Genomic DNA, 16,005 nt, shown 5'->3' on the forward strand with positions numbered 1-16,005 from the left:
GCACGCATAGTGGTTTTGTCAGTAGGTGGGGCTCAGAGAGGGGGAAGCAGAGGCAAAGGCCTGAGTGACAGCATATAGCTCAGAGAAGCTGGAGGAGGAGGAGCATGGAGGACAGAGAGTGGCAAGGCTGATGAGGAGTCAGGAGTCTAGTCACCTTCCCGAGAAGAAGTGCCCATCTAGATTGTTTTTAATTAGAGCATTATAATTATGCATAGTATTTGGGCTCCTTTTGACAAGATTATACATAGAAGGAATTTGATTTCAATCCCCTATCCCCTTCTCTTTCCTTCCCTCCTCCATCCCCCTTTTCTCACTCATCTACTGATCTTCCCTTCATTTCTTATTGATTTTCAATTGGTACTTTCTACATACACATAAAGGAGTTATTCCCTTTGATACATTTATATATATAGCATGATTCTATTCGATTCATTCCATATTTCTTTTCCTTTCCTCTCTCTTTCTCATTCTCCTTCTTCTACTCCACTGATCTCCCCTGTATCTTTAGGATATCTGATCCCCCCCTGCCTTCTCTCCCTTATTTTGCTTTAGCTTCCCCATATCAGAGAAAACATTTGACACTTGATTTTCTGAGTCTGACTTATTTCTCTTAGCATGATCCCACCTAGATGTTTTTAAATATTTTTTAGTTGTAGATGAGCATAATAACTTTTATTTTATTTATTTATTTTTATGTGGTGCTGAGGATTAAACCCAGGGTCTTGGGAGTGCTAGGCAAGCTCTCTACCACTAAGCTACGACCGCAGCCCCCACCTGGGTTTTTTAATGACTCAGAGTCCCAAATGTCCTTCCTGGCAGGGAAGAGGATTTCTGTAGATTTGATGCCATAGGGATTTCTGTACCCCCAGCCCTCCTGAGTAGTTTACCTATTAGAAGACCAGAAAGGGGGAACTCTGAGGCTGGGAGGGAGGCAACCCCTACTCTTAGAAAGCGCCAGAGTGAAACCAGATGTGGTCACATGTGTTGGTAATCCCAGACAGTTGGATGACTGGGACAGGAGGGCTCCAAGTTTGAGGCTAGCCTTGACAATTTAACAAGACTCCCTGTCTCTAAATAAATAAATAAATAAAAGGGCTGAGGATGTAGCTCTTTGGTAGAGTGCCCCTAAGTTCAATCTCCAGTATCATAGAGAAGAATAAGAAAAGGGCAGGGGGAGAGAAGAAAGCAAGCTCCAGAGGGAGGTAGAGTATCCGCTGGGTCCTGGGCTGGAAGCCAGGGCTGGACAAAATGCTTTGCCTCTCTGAGCCAAAGGTTATTTTGTTTGAATGAAAAAAACATCACATGTAAGTGCCCTGGAAATGCTTACACTTTTATTTTCTCCTGGAAAGAGGAGCTTACTTTGCCCAAAAGGGCCCACTCAGGATGGAATAAAACATTGATTGGACATGCTCAGATTCCACACAACTCCCAGCAGGCAGTTAAACACAGGGCGGAGAAGCTGTCCCAGGGACTTTCTAAGATGAAAGGGTGTCCTCGATGAGGATGGCTCCCCACTGGTGCAGGCTCCCTGCCTGCCTCTGGCTGCCTCTCCACTCTGCCCAGAGGTCAAGTGTGCCAAGGGCTTCAGCTCTTCCCACTTCTCCACTCCACCTCTACACCAAGGAGAGTTTAAGGAGCCAGGCGCTGTCACCCCTGGGCTGAGTGTTCCTTGGCACTTGAACACTGAGTGTTCAGTGCCTGGGTTTGAGCTACTTTCTAGCCGTACAGCCTGGGGAAGGCTCAGTTTCCTCACCTGGAAAATGGAATGATTCCACTGTGACTGTTGCAGAGGACCCTATGATGACAAGTGGGCTGTGTTCTGCAAGTGGCCTGAGGCCCCATGAGCACACCGTGAAGATTGTGGACCATTGTTTTTCATTTTTGTTTTGTAGTCTAGGAAGAATTTTTATTAGAATTAGGCAAAAATGTCAGCTTTGGCTTTTTGTGATTAAAATACACATAACATAATATTTATCTTTTAACCACTTTTAAATGTACAGTCCAGTGGTATCCTTCCCTCTCTCACCATGCATCCCACTATTTTTTTTAAATCCTCCCAAATGGAAACTCTGCATCCATTGAACAGAGGCTCCTCATTCCTCCCTCCCTGTGGCCCCTGGTGACCACCACTCTGCTTTCTCCATGAACTTGACTCCTCTCTGTACCCCACATAAGTGGAATCAGAGCATTTGTCTTTTCATGACAAGTTTATTTCACTTAGCATAAAGTCTGCAAGATTAACCCATGTTAGGGCATATGTCAGAATTCCCTTCCTGTTTCCAGGGGAATAATATTTTATTGTATGTATAAACCACATTTTGTTTATCCATTCATCTATCAGTGGACACAGTATTCTTCTACCTTTGGCTCTTGAGAATAATCCCAACAGGGACAGGTATGCAAATACCTGTTTGAGTCTCTGCATTCAATTATTTTGTATTTATATCTGAGAATGGAATTATCGAGTCACATTGTAGTTCTATTTAACTTTTGTAAAAGAAGTTTTTTGGGTTTTTTTTTTTTTGTTTGTTTTTTTGGTACCGGGGATTGAACTCAGAGGCACTCAACCACTGAGCCACATCCCCAGCCCTATTTTGTATTTTATTTAGAGACAGTGTCTCACTGAGTTGCTTAGTGCCTGGCCGATGCTAAAGCTGGCTTTGAACTCTCGATGCTCCTGCCTCAGCCTCCCCAGCTGCTTAGGGGATTACAGGCATGAGCCTGGCTGTACAATAAGTCTTAAAGCCTTCATTTCTTCAGCTTAAAAAGGAGCACCACGGGCAGGTGAGGGGCTCTTCTTTTGCCCCTCCTCCCTCACCCAGACTCTGGCCATTGCCTTCTTGGTCACCCAACCCAAGGCTCCTCTGAATAGCACTGGCCTCCACTGTGGTAGTCCTAGTTGGGTGTGCTCCTGGCCCTTCATGGACACAGGCATCCATTCATCCTTAGTGGGGCAGCTCTTACTTCTAGTTCTTATTTCAGAGAGGAATTTGGAGGCTATTTCCTGCTTCCTGGAAGTCCTAGATGAGGCAGAAGCACTGGCACCTTGGAGTACTACCATCAGGGAGGACACTGACAGTCCTGGAGATTCCAGCCCACAGGTGTCTTCCCAGCTCCACTGCTCCATCCCCAAGGGTCTGCATCCAGGCAGACTAGTGTCCTGGTTACAAGCATGAGCTTTGAGATCAGATAGATGTGGGCTTGGGTCCTGACGCTGGCAATAACTAGGTGTGTGCTTCAGGAGGACATTCCTTTCCTCTGAGCCTCAGTTTCCTCATTTATGGAAGGGGATAATAACAAACTCTATTAATGGAAGAATCGAGCTACCACATGACATCCTCAAGCCTTTTGCCTGGTACAGAGTCATGGTCACCCAAAGGGTTGACATGACCATGGTCATCACCTGGCCCGGCACAGGACTGAAGGAAATGGAACTCCCATATCCCAGGGTAGAGGCACAGTGAGGTAATTATGAACAGAGTCCTCAGGGTCCCAGGTGAAGACATTCAGGAAGAGATTCCAGGTTGGCCAACCAGCCTTCCCTTCCTCATGGGTCTATTATCATTTGAATTTCCTTTCCTTATTATGTACCCCAGGAAGGAAAATCAGCACATATTTGTAGAATACAATTACACAGGTGTTTTTGGTCTGGTGGTTATTTCCCTTGCTAGTTGTGGAGGATTAAATGGTGATCCATATCCTGGAACTTGTGAATGAGACCTCATTAGGAATAAGGATCTCTGCATACATAATTGAGGATCTTGAGATGGGATTTCACAGATGGATCCTAAATCCTTATAAGAGACAGATGAGGAGATGATGAAGACACAAAGGAGGAGAAAGCTATGTGAACCTGGAGGCAGACATTGGAGTTGTGCGGCTCCAAAGCAAGGAACACCTGGACTCACCTGAAGGAGAATTCTTCAAGAACCCTCCCTTGGGGCTGGGGATGCTACTCAGTGGTAGAGCATGTGCAAGGACCTGGATTCCATCCTCAGCATGGGGAGGGGAAAGAAATCACCCTTAAATCTTTTAGAGGGAATGCATCCCTGCTGATACCCTAATATTGGACCCCTGGCCTCCAGAACTGTGATAGAATCAACTTTTGCTGTTTTAAGCCCCCAAGTTCGGGGCAATATGATGTGACAGCCCTAGAAAATGAATATACAGGTGGAGGCCCTCAGCTCCGCTCTTCGTCATAAGCCCTCTTAAGGACAGCCAGGCCGGCCTCCCCACTGGCCTCACTGCCTTTAGGCTCACTCCCTCTAGCCCCTCTGCGACACCAGGGCTGCCAGAGTGATGTTACTTAAATGCATGACAGTGTCACATTACTGTTTGAAGCCTCTACCAGTTAGAACTCTTTCCAAGTGACACAAAACCGAACTCAAACTGGCTTAAACAAAAAGGAATTTATTGGCTCATGAAATCAAAAAGGCCAGGGGCTAGGGCTGGCTCCGTCTTGGCTGGATTTGGGGCTCATATGATGTCACTGGAACTCATTTTGCTCCATCGTGCTGCCTTCTGCTGTGTTGGCTTTGGTCTCAGAATCCCCACGGTAGTGAGATAGTGACAGAAGCCCCAGCTCCTGCATCCTGTCAGATTAGAGACCAGCAGAAAGGAGTAAAGACCTTTCCCGGTCCTCCAGCCAAAGCCTGGACTGGCTCCCATTGGGCAGGATTGTCCATCCCTCAACCAATCACTTGACCACAGGAGTGAAATGCACTGATTGGCTTAGGAATGGGTCATGTGCTCCAGTCCCTGGAGACATGGGTGAGTAGCCCCTACCAGAACCATGTGGTCAGAGAGGGAAGAAGGAGAAAAGTGATAAGACACAATCCAAAAAGAAAAGTCCCACCTCCCCAATTCCCTAAGCATAGCAAATACATTGGGAGCAGCAAAATAATAATAATAATAACTACTACTATTATTATTAAATATAATTTAAGAATCAGTGTGTTTACCCAAATGTTCTCCAATGGACCCAGATGTAATTTGAATTTCAGCCTCACCTTGATCCCAACTTGCTTGATATCCCCAGGTGTATCCTGCCATTTTTTGCCAATGCACCTTTGCTCATGGTGGTCCACTCTGCCTAGAACATTCTTTTCTTCTCCCCCTCCTCATTATGTCACTTATTTCCAGTTCTCCTTCAGGCCTGGAGATGTAGCATAGTGGTAGAGCACTTGCTTAGCAAATTGATACCCAGGTTCTAATCTCCAGCACTGCAAAACTGCAAAAACAAACAAACAAACAAAAACTTTGCTCAGTGGAAGGTTTTGGTTTTGTCTCCACCCTGGGTCTGAAAGCATCCTCAAGTTCATTATCATGTCCTTTAACCCCTTGGATTGAACTTGACTGTTAATGAGTCTGTTTCCCCTACTGAATTTGGTGCACATCATAAGAGCAGGGGGTTATTTTGGTTTTACTTAACAAACACATAAAGCCTTTTCCAAGGTCCAACCACCATTCTAAGCTCTTTACAAATATTAACTCATAATAAACATGAGGTTTGTATTATTATTAACCCTACTTTAAAGATGGAGAAACAGGGGCTCAAAGATGTCATATCTTTTTAAAATTTTTTTTAATATTTATTTTTTAGTTTTTGGCGGACACAACATCTTTTGTTTTTGTATGTGGTGTTGAGGATCGAACCCGGGCCGCACGCATGCCAGGCGAGCATGCTACCACCCGAGCCACATCCCCAGCCCACAAAGATGTCATATCTAATTCAACCACATATTTGCCAAGCCAAACCCAGGCCTAAGCTCAGGGTGGGTATTCGATGGTAGGGCTGGGGCTCAATGGTAGAGTACTTGCCTAGCATGTGCAAGGTCCTGGGTTCCAACCCCAGCACCAAAAAGAAGAAAAACAAAAATGTGTCTTTCAGGTTGTTTCCTGTAGTCTCTGTTCCCAACTCACCAAGAGGTCATATCTTCAGATTTTCCCATTTCCCAAAGTGGCCTGCATTCTGGGCCTTCTGAGTTGGAAGGGGGTGTGCTGAGGTGGCTGCAGCCAGAGCAACCCGAGCTGACCTCCCTTTGGCTCTGCAGTTGATGACCAGGGTGCCATGACGAAAGGTCCCAATCTAGACCCTTTAAGCCTATGAAAACCTTGTGGATGGAGGATGAGCCAGGGAGACCCCAGGTGGCCTCCCTTATCAGCCCTGTGTTCCCAGAGCCCAGTCCAGGGTCCATCCTCATGGTCATTAACCTGCCTGTGCTCCTGAGGAAGCACAGTGGCTTTTAAAAAACGTGGTCAGTCCTCACAGGAGGGAGTAGCTCACTAAGAATGACCAGCTTCCACTTCCGTGGCTCTGCAGCATTCGCGCATCTGCCTCTCTCCTTCCTCCATTGCCCTGCCAGGGCTGCCCGCTTTCTCTGTCTCAGAGGCTCTCGCTTGGTCTCACCCCATCTCACCCTCTCTGCCTCAGTTGGCTTCCTTTCCTTGTTCCTGTTCTGGGTCTTTTCTCTGTCTCTTCCTGCTGAACTCTTCTCTACTGTATCCCCTGGGGTGTGTATACCTGTCATGTCCCTTCATGTTCCCTGGATAGCTGTCTGTTTTTCAGTCTATTTCACCCCATCTTTGGTTACCTGGGCTGTCCAGAAATGGGCCTGGGACCTCTCGTTTTCTCAACACCTTGAGAGAAGCCCCAGCAACCCCCGTCCCATGACTCCTCCCATCCTCTGAGCCTCCCATTGGCTCTTCTTGATCCAAAGGGCCCCTCTATCCAGCCCAGGGAGCAGGAACCCTCAGAGCCATACAGGCAGGGTTGCTGGCTGCTGCCCCAAAGACCAGGTCTCCATAGTTTCTCTTAATGACTGTGCCTTCAGTGACACATTCATTATTCCTGTTTGGTCGCTTCTAGTCAAAACTGATTAGTTACACTTACCACTGCAAAGATGTAATGATTTTATTGTTTATCTTCAATTTATTTTGATTAACATCTCCGTTCTTTTCATTGCAAGTGCAATTAGGTGCAATCTAACAGCGACTACTTTAATTTTGTTGAAATTAAGATGAATAAGTGACGGCTTATGGTGCTTTGTTTAACAAATAAATCATAGTTAAGAGGAGTGTATTAGTAATAAATGAAAAAAGACAGCTTAATTAAAATGCACAGAGCCAGCCTCTTGATGTACATCCAAAAACCAAATCTGAATTCCAAAAACCAGAGAGAGCTGAGGATTAGGAAGACCCTCGCTGCCTCTCGAAATGGTGATCAGAGAATGATAGACAGTGTGGTTTGGTTTTGAGGATGCTCTGTGGACGACAAGAACAAGGAGCATGTTATGATCCTTGTGAGATGGTCGCACCTTGTTAGCAAAAGCCACCACCAGGGGAACCCAGGTAGAGGCAGATGTGGGAGAACACAGGAGAAGAGGCCTCATTCCCTGAGGAGGATGCTTGTACCATAAATTCACCCTGGGAACCACCGGAAGCGGGGGACAGGTCCCTCCACCACTGAATCTGGGGAGGAGCAGGTTGCCCTGCTGGGGAGCCCCTCTCGAAGCCTAGGACCCCAGGGCAAGTGTCTCAGTGAGATCTCCTCCCCGCTGGGCTGAGAGGGACTTCCCCATCTCTTGATTTGGAAACAAAGTGCAAAAAGTCAGCCCTGGAAAGTTTCCCGTGTGAAGTTTAAAAGCGCCTGTGCTGGAGAGGCTGGCTTTGAAGCAGCTCCGCTGGGCCCCTCAGCAGGCTCCTGCGAGTCAGAAGACTGGCCTCGTCTCAGATCCGCCGCGCCTGCCTCCGCAAGGCTGGGAAATGGGAATTGTTTTTAAGTTGAAAAATTACTCATGGAGCTCACTCCTTTGCCACGGCACTTCTTTTGTTCTCAGTCATCTCCTTCCTCTGCCTTCTCCTCCTCTTTTGCTTCCTTCTTCTAGTGAAGAGCAGGCAGACCCGAGTTCAAACCTGAGTTCAGGCTCTTACCAGCTGTGTGACCTCAGGCCAGTGACTTAACCTACTGGACTTCCTCAGAAAAGGGTGGGTAATGGTACCCATGAGAGTTGGTGCTATGAAGGTTGATGGAGTAACTGCACCAGCCTGGCTCAGAGGAGCAGCTCAGGAAACATTCAGACCCTCCCTCTCTCCAGACCCCTCCCAGCTCTTCCTGGCTAGATCTTCTTAGGCAAATCTCCTCTTTGGCTTCCTTCACTCCTACTCACCCTTCAGCCTTCTGCACTTTAACTTCACTTTTCCTTTTCATTCTCTCAATATGTGTTACTGAGTACCTGCCTTGGGCCAGGCAAACCTTAGGGACCACTGTGCTAGGTAAGTGAACTCAGGACGGACCTGACCTGCCCTCAGAGTTTTTAGTCTCATGCCTCAAGTCCCCTGCGGGTGACTCCCTCTTAATGGTCATCATCATCCTATGTGTTCTAAGGTGTCTTCCCCACAAATTGAGTGCTGTGTGACAGCAGGGGTGAGTTGCCAAGGTAGGCAATGCCACTTCAGGGTGGGCAGTTCTGGACCAGCGACGGGGAGAGGGACAAGAGATGGCAACCCCCAAGATGGACCAAAAGAAAATGACATGTCTAGGGATTGAACCTGGCTTCTTCTGTCTAGTTCAGAAAAGGACAAATCAGGCCCCATGTGGTTTAGGGTTAAGAAGAGCTGTTCCTTTGACTGAGACCCAGACTCCTCCACTTGGTCTAGAAGAACCACCCCTTCCAGGTTTGGCCCTGCCTACCTTCCCAGCCTCTCCCATGTCCCCAGCCATACTGGCCTTCCTACTGGTCATGCTCCCCACTTCCTCTACCAGGAACACTCTATCCACCACCCCTTTTAGCAGTCCCTTCTACTTCCTGCTAATTACAGCCTTATGCCCATACATGACTTCAGGTCTCAGCTTTTTTTTTTTTTTTTTTTTTTTTAGAGAGAGAGAGAGAGAGAGAGAGAGAGTTTTAATATTTATTTTTTAGTTTTTGGCAGACACAACATCTTTGTTTGTATGTGATGCTGAGGATCGAACCTGGGCCAAACGCATGCCAGGCGAGCACGCTACCGCTTGAGCCACATCCCCAGTCCAGGTCTCAGCTTTGATGACAACACATCTTGAGAAAAGATCTTCCAGGGCTGGGGTGGTGGCTCAGAGGTAGAGTGCTTGCCTGGCACGTGTGAGGCCCTGGGTTCAATTCTCAGCACCACATACAAATAAATAAATTGAATAAAGGTCCATCAATGACTAAAAATAATTTTTTTTTAAAAAAAAGAGAAAAGATCTTCCAGGGAATAGGGCAGCTTCCCTAGATTGATCTCATCATGGCACTAATCCTTCATGGCACTTGTACAACTGTCATGAAATAATATGTCATTGTAGTTTAGTTTGCCTCCCCAACTACAATGTAAGTTGCATGAAGGCAGACAGCAGACGTGCCTGCCTTGTGAATTGCTCTTTCTTCCTCAATGCCAAGCAAAGAAACTTAATAGAAACTAGACAGAATAAATAACCTTCTACAAGCTGGGCATGTTATGCACACCAAGGATGATCCAAACCACAGTCCTTAAAAGGAAGGTGGTCATTGTTTCCATTTCACAGATGAGGAAACTTAAGCTTAGAATGGTGTGACTCACCCAAGTAGGTGGTCTTGAACTCACCAGTTTGACTCTGAAGCCACACTCCAGGAGCTTAAAAGCCAATCCTAGTGTGGTGGTGGGAGGAAGAGCAGAATTTCTCCTGCTTGGGTCTAAGGACAGAAGAGAGAGTTGCCCCTCTGCTTACTGTCAGTCAGCCAGGAAGGAACCAGCAAGTGACAGGGCCTGAGGTGTTAGATCCAGTTCTGGGGTGTGGCCAACCACAACCTGGGGAGAGGTCAACCACAGACACTTCTCAGGAGGGGCTTTGGGGACCCCAGAAGAAATCACCCTTATTCTCCCTGCAGAGTTGGCCTTTGGTCCTTGCCCTCTGGGCTGAAGACAGGGGTCATGTGGAGGACCCATGGCACCCAGTATGCCCTGGTCGCCAGGCAGCTGCCACATTTGACTGCTGCATTTGAGTAATGTGCAAGCTTCAAGAGGGGGGACCAGAGTCACTGAGCGCCTCCTGAGCCCCCTCCTCCACGCTCCTTACAACCATCCCACCAAGAGCTGCTTATTAGCTCTTCTTAAAGATAAGGAAACTGCAGCCTGGAGGGAAGAAGTGACTCCTTCGAGGTCCCAGAGCAGGGAAATGGCTTATGCTGGCTGTTCAGAATAGGGACAGAGGAAGCGATAGCGAGTCCTCTTGAGCAAAGGGGGGAAAGGGTGGCAAGTGAGGGGAGATAGAAAGAAATGAGAGGAGGGAGAAAATGGTGAGAGCGAGGAGCCCGGGGTAGGAGAATCCGCCCCACAGAGAGAAAGAGAAGCGCAGTGAGGAAGAGCTGAGGATCGGGGAGAGACTGAGGCGGGAGAGGAGACCGAGAGCGCCACAGAGACAGGGGATGGAGAGGCTCCGAGGGAGGCGGGCAGAGCCGGCCGGAGAGCCCCGCGGCCGGAGCCAGTGACAGTCACAGGCGGGGGCGGGGGGCGGCGAAGAGCGCGGAGCGGGCTCGGGACGGCGGCAGGCGGGCGGGGCGGGGAGGCCGAGGGACGCGGCGCCGCGCGGCCGCCTCCTCCCGGCTCCGCCGCCGCCGCCCCCGCCCCGGCCGCCCGCGCCCGCCCGCAGCCTAATGACCGCGGCGCAGCCTGCGCCCCGGCCCGCGCCCACTCGAGGCGGCCGTCAGCTGGCAGCGCTGGGCAAGCAGGGACGGCGCGCCGCAGCCGGGGTGGCAGCTCCCCCGGCTCGGCGGGCCCTGATTGATTTGTCAGCGGAGGCGAGAAAACAGCCCCTCTGATCCGCGCGCCTCTCCGGCTCCCGGGCCGGCCCTGCAGGCTGGAGCGCCCCGCCGGCCCCGGGAGGGAGCTCCCTGTCCCCCGGCCCGGGCCCCGGCGTCCGTCCCCGGCCCCCCACAGCCCGCGCCTCCGCCGGCTCGGCCCGGCCCGCCCGCAGGCCCTGGGGCTGCCAACTGCCCCGTCGCCCCCCCTGGGCACCGTGCCAGCGCCCCCGGCCCTCACCCTGCCGCTCCCCCCGAGCCCGGCGCCCCCGCCCCCCGCCCCCCGGCCCTGGCCCGGGGCCGCCCGCAGAGCCGGCCACACCCGCTACAGAGGGCTCGGAAAGGTAAGCAGGCGCCTCTCGCGCCCCGGGGCCGCGAGGGCTGCGCGGGGGACGCGGTAGGGCCACCGTGGGCACCCGCGGACCCGCACCGGGGTCTGCTTCTGCCACGGAGCCGGGAACCCGCGAGGGCCCGCCGGGGCCGGGAGGGCTTCGGGCGAGTTGGAATTGTGTAGCGAGGACTGGTGGAAATTGGGTGATAGTTACCAGTCTTCCTGTCCTGGGAGTGGGGGGTTCGCTCTTGGGTTAAGAGATCTTCTGTCCGTATGTTTTATCTTCTAAGGAATTCTCTTCCTCTCTCGCCATCCTCTCTGGCTCTGAAGGCATCATTTTCCTGTCTCTTTTGAGGGGTTACGTCTTTGCTTTGCTTGTCCCTCAAGCAGGGAGACTCTTTGCATTCCTCCCCCCAGTTAGCTATATTCTCTCTCTCCCCCATTTAGAAAGATTTTCTCCCTCTTTCTCACTCCCCAATTTAGAAAGAAATTCTCTCCCCACAATTTACAACCATCTTATTCTGGCTCACTCTCCCATGCTGAAGACTAGACCCACTTCTCTGTTGCCCTTTTACCCCCACTTAATGCTAGGTGTGCAGATTCAATTTGAGTCTTGCACTGGGAAGGGGGACCTGGTGTTTTTCTGGTGCAGGGGCCAGCTGGGGGCACGGGGTCCTCACCCAAAGCAGAGTACCATCAATCCATCTCTGCCTCTGAGAGCACCTGCCCAGTCTCAGCCCAGGTGTGGGGGGCATCTGTTTCCAAGGGGCAAGAAGAGAAGAATTTACCCTGAAACAAAGAATTAAAGCCTACCGAGACTGTCCCAGCCTCTTCCAAGGGAGAAGAATCCCAGTTTCTGGGCTGAGGGGCCATATCTAGCCCCCCTCCCCCACCCTTTTAACTTTAAAATAGTTTAATGAACACACAGAGAGAAATCATTTTTTTTCCTGCGTGGTGAGCAGTCTACAAAGAGAAATGGGAAAGGAGGGAGAGAGCTTTAACTCTGATCCCCGCAATTAGTTCCCTGGGATTGGGGGGGGGGGACCGGGAGCCTCAGTTCTTCAGATACAAAAGCATTTAGATCGCTTTAGACCGGTTAATCCTGAGTCTGGCTCGGGTCTCTTTTGTTTCCCAACTCCATTGTGGGTTTTGTGCAGTTTCTCTCTGTTCGCGTGATTGACTAGCCAATGGATGGTAATTATCCAAATGTCCCCTCTGTCCTTTGACTGACTTCTCTGTATTATGGGCAACTGTCATGCATTCTGTCATTCCATATCATATTACACATATTATCATATGAAGTCGCCCCTTAAAAGGAGGGAGCTTCAGCCCAGATGCTGCTGCTTTTAGAAGGAAGGGCCCCCGAATAATTTGTTCGTGCACAGTTAGGAATACAGAACAGGGGACGCCCAAGATGGGAGGTTCTGCAGGTAATTTGTTTTTCTGACTGGGGTGGGGGTGGTCTCTTGGGTTGGGGTTATAAGAACTTCTGTGAGGAGCTTGGCATAGATTTGCCAATTGTATTCTGGTCAGACCCTTGGAGTGGTTCTGAATAGATCTGGGGTACCTTATGGAGAAAGTTGAATTGGTTTTTTGACCTCAGCATATCAGAAAAAAATTGCAGGATTGGTGCCTTTTGGGGGTACAAAATCTTAGTGGCACATGCTCAATGTACCAGTCCTTGGGATCCCAAAATACACCTCTTCTACCTGTGGCCCTTCACAGGATAAGTCCTCTGGACCCTTACCCCAGTTTGCTGCCAAGCAGACTGGGGATGGAAATGCCAGCTGTGTCTATTTCAACAGCCCACCCCCACCCCCGAGCAAGCTAATACTAAAGCTCTGAGAAGGGACAAGCTTTCTGGTGATGCTTTTGCACAGATAAACTTAGTGCCCCTTGGTGCAATTGTGCATGCCATCACTTAAGAGGGAAGCAGGATTTATAACAAGGAGGCTTTGCAGACAGAGACTCTGGGGTCCTCTGAATCTGTGGGCAGGACTAGCCTTTCTTCTGCTAAAATGTGAAAAAAGTGTTTTATTATTGCAATGGATATGAAGTGCCGCCCAGATGTATAGCCTCGCAGTTAATTACCTTGTTCTTCATCAAATATATGAGCAATAAATTCTCTAGGTAGGGAGGTGTGTGTGTGTGTGTGTGTGTGTGTGTGTGTGTGTGTAGATAAATGGATGGATAGATGAATTCAGGGGAGAGAGAAACTCACTCTTTTTAAGACCACAGAAAGAGACAGACTGTTTTATGAAAAGCTTGATATACTGCTGCAAGATGCTTTGAATTTTTCAATGATCAAATATACATGATCAAGCTGAGCATGTTAGGGTGTGAGGTGCACTGCCGGTCAATGGCTATTGATCAGGCTGTTAAGTATTTCTGCTCAGTTTTATAAATATAGATAGATCCCAGATGACTTAAAGAATTATATAGCTAAGAATCTAGCATTCTGTGTTTCTTTGGAGAAGGGGAAATGTCTGATCAGTTACACAACACCCCAACCATTGTTTACCCCATTAGTCTCCCCCAAAAAAAATTCCTTGGAAAATGTGAACTTCATTAGCAGAAGTGTTTAAGAATAAAAATATTCCAGATGTTTTGCTTGGGGTTTGCCCAGAACAATCACTTTACCTGAGTCTAGCCTTGTTGATAGAGAGTTTACTCCTCTCTCTCTCTCTCTCTCTCTCTCACACACACACACACACACACAATTTTGCAATCACAAATTTGACCTAGACTGACATGCTGCTGAAGAGATGGAGAGGCAGCATTTATGGGAGTGGGATCTAAGATTCTTAAAACCCTTCTGGTTAGGAACTGGGTGAACCGGCCACATGGCTTTCCCCAATTAACTAATTTCTCACTAATCTAAAGATCTATTTAGAAAGGTGTGGAGGGGGTGGAAGATGGAGATTTAAAGATAACCTCTAATTGGTCTTGAGAAATTTCGTCCATGACACCTTTTTCTCTTTCATTCTCTCTCTCCTCTTTCCCTACCCCCTTTCCTATCTCTTTCTTTCATTTTGTCTTCTGGAAATTAAAAGTGGACTTGAAAGAAAGGAGTCCTGAGAAACACTTGGGAGGGGGAAGGAGCAAAAGTGAACTTTTAATTTTTACTGTGCTGCATAGCAATCTTATTTTTAATCATCCAACTAGCTATTTTGTGAAAGAATCATATTCAAGAAGATCAGCCTTCACCCTGATTGGGAAAACTTAAGCACACAGAAAATTGATAGTCATGATTTGTTTTCATATCTTGAAAATACAAGAATGTAGATTTTTAGATGTTTTTGTCTGCAGAAAAAAATTTTCAATCTGAGTATTCCTTATTGGAGTGGCTCAGGCAGGCATCCCTATTGATAAATTCCCCTCGAAATGGAACCAAAATTGGCATCCCTCAAAAAAGTTGATCTACCTAGAAACGGATGGATCAGCCCTGATTAGGTGGACATGCCCTTTCACCTCATTGTGTCTGACCTATCACTTAATTAATCTCTCCCAGATGCAGAGCTGTTGACAATGCCAAAGATAAGCAGTATTTTGAACAAAGCAGGAAGCTTTTAAAAGAACAAGCCACTGTTTGAGGCTCTTAAAAATGTGTAAATCATCAGCATTTGGATGCACAGACTTTGCTATAACAGCTGAGTCTAAGAGATGGTCCCATCTTTTCTAGAAACTTTCGGTGCCTTTCCTTAACCACTGATGTCTATGTGCATTCATGTTCAGCCTTTTGCCTCTGTGCCTCTGGTTCCCTTTCTTCTGCCTCTCCCTCTTTCCAAATTCAGACTACCCATGGCCAGCTTCCTGAAAATTGTCCTCTGCTTTCTAGTCTTGTCTTTGGCTCTTGAGACCCCCTTTTTAAAATAGTATTAGGGTTATCGAGGTGGTCAGTTCGAAAGCTTTGGGTGACAAAATATTGACTGCATTTGCTAGTACCTATGGAGGAGGACATTTGTGCTGGAGGCATCTTGGTGACATACAGGGAATAGTTAATTAATTAAAAGACTTGCTAATTGCTGCTTGAATTACTGTACAGAGCAAATGAAACAGAGAGTTTATAAAAGATGACAATTTGAAGAATGATTTTTTTCTTAAAATATTTATATAAACAGGTCCTAGAAAATGTGTTGCCTTTACTCATGCCTCTATCGTCAACTATTCAATTGAGCTTCAATTAATGATAATATATGGCCTGGGATCCTTAGCTGGGCCTGACTGATGGAAGAGCTTTGTTGAATTTGGTGCAGGTGGCACTGTTTAATAAGCACAGGAAAGAGTGAATAATGTAGTGCTTGCAAAGAGAAGTAAATGCAAAATAGATCGCTCTAATTATGGCAGCCCCCAGAAATGAAGACGCAAGCTGAAATGGCCAACTAACTGGGAAATTCCAAATAGAACTGATTGTCCGCTGCCTTTTTACTTTCAAGGGCTGACACGTTAGCTTAGAAGTAAATGTGGATGAGCTCATCTGACTCAACACAAGCACAAATTCAAAACCTGAGTCTGATGACCTATCAGTGTTTGCCTTAACCGTCTAGAATCCTTTACGCAGTTCTAGCATAGGGCTATCTGAACATCTCTACAAAAGATCGGCACAAGCTCATTACAACTAGTCTTCATGTTTTATTGCCAAGTGTCAGGAGATTTTGGTTTTGTTTTGTTTGAATTTCTTTATGCTTGAGAAAATGAGTCTATAGGAAATCAAAGTGTGAATACTTAAGCAAACAGAATTTCCCATATACCTGCAAGGCCTCATAATGATTTTCATTCATGCAGAGATAATCGATGGGACATTAGTTGTTTTAATTAATGGAAGAATAAAAATGGTGAGGGAGGGGGTGCCAAGAGGCTGGGCTTTGGCTAAAGCCTATA

The sequence above is a fragment of the Marmota flaviventris genome, chromosome 13 (assembly GCF_047511675.1).
Source record: "Marmota flaviventris isolate mMarFla1 chromosome 13, mMarFla1.hap1, whole genome shotgun sequence".
In the NCBI taxonomy this organism is placed as follows: domain Eukaryota; kingdom Metazoa; phylum Chordata; class Mammalia; order Rodentia; family Sciuridae; genus Marmota; species Marmota flaviventris.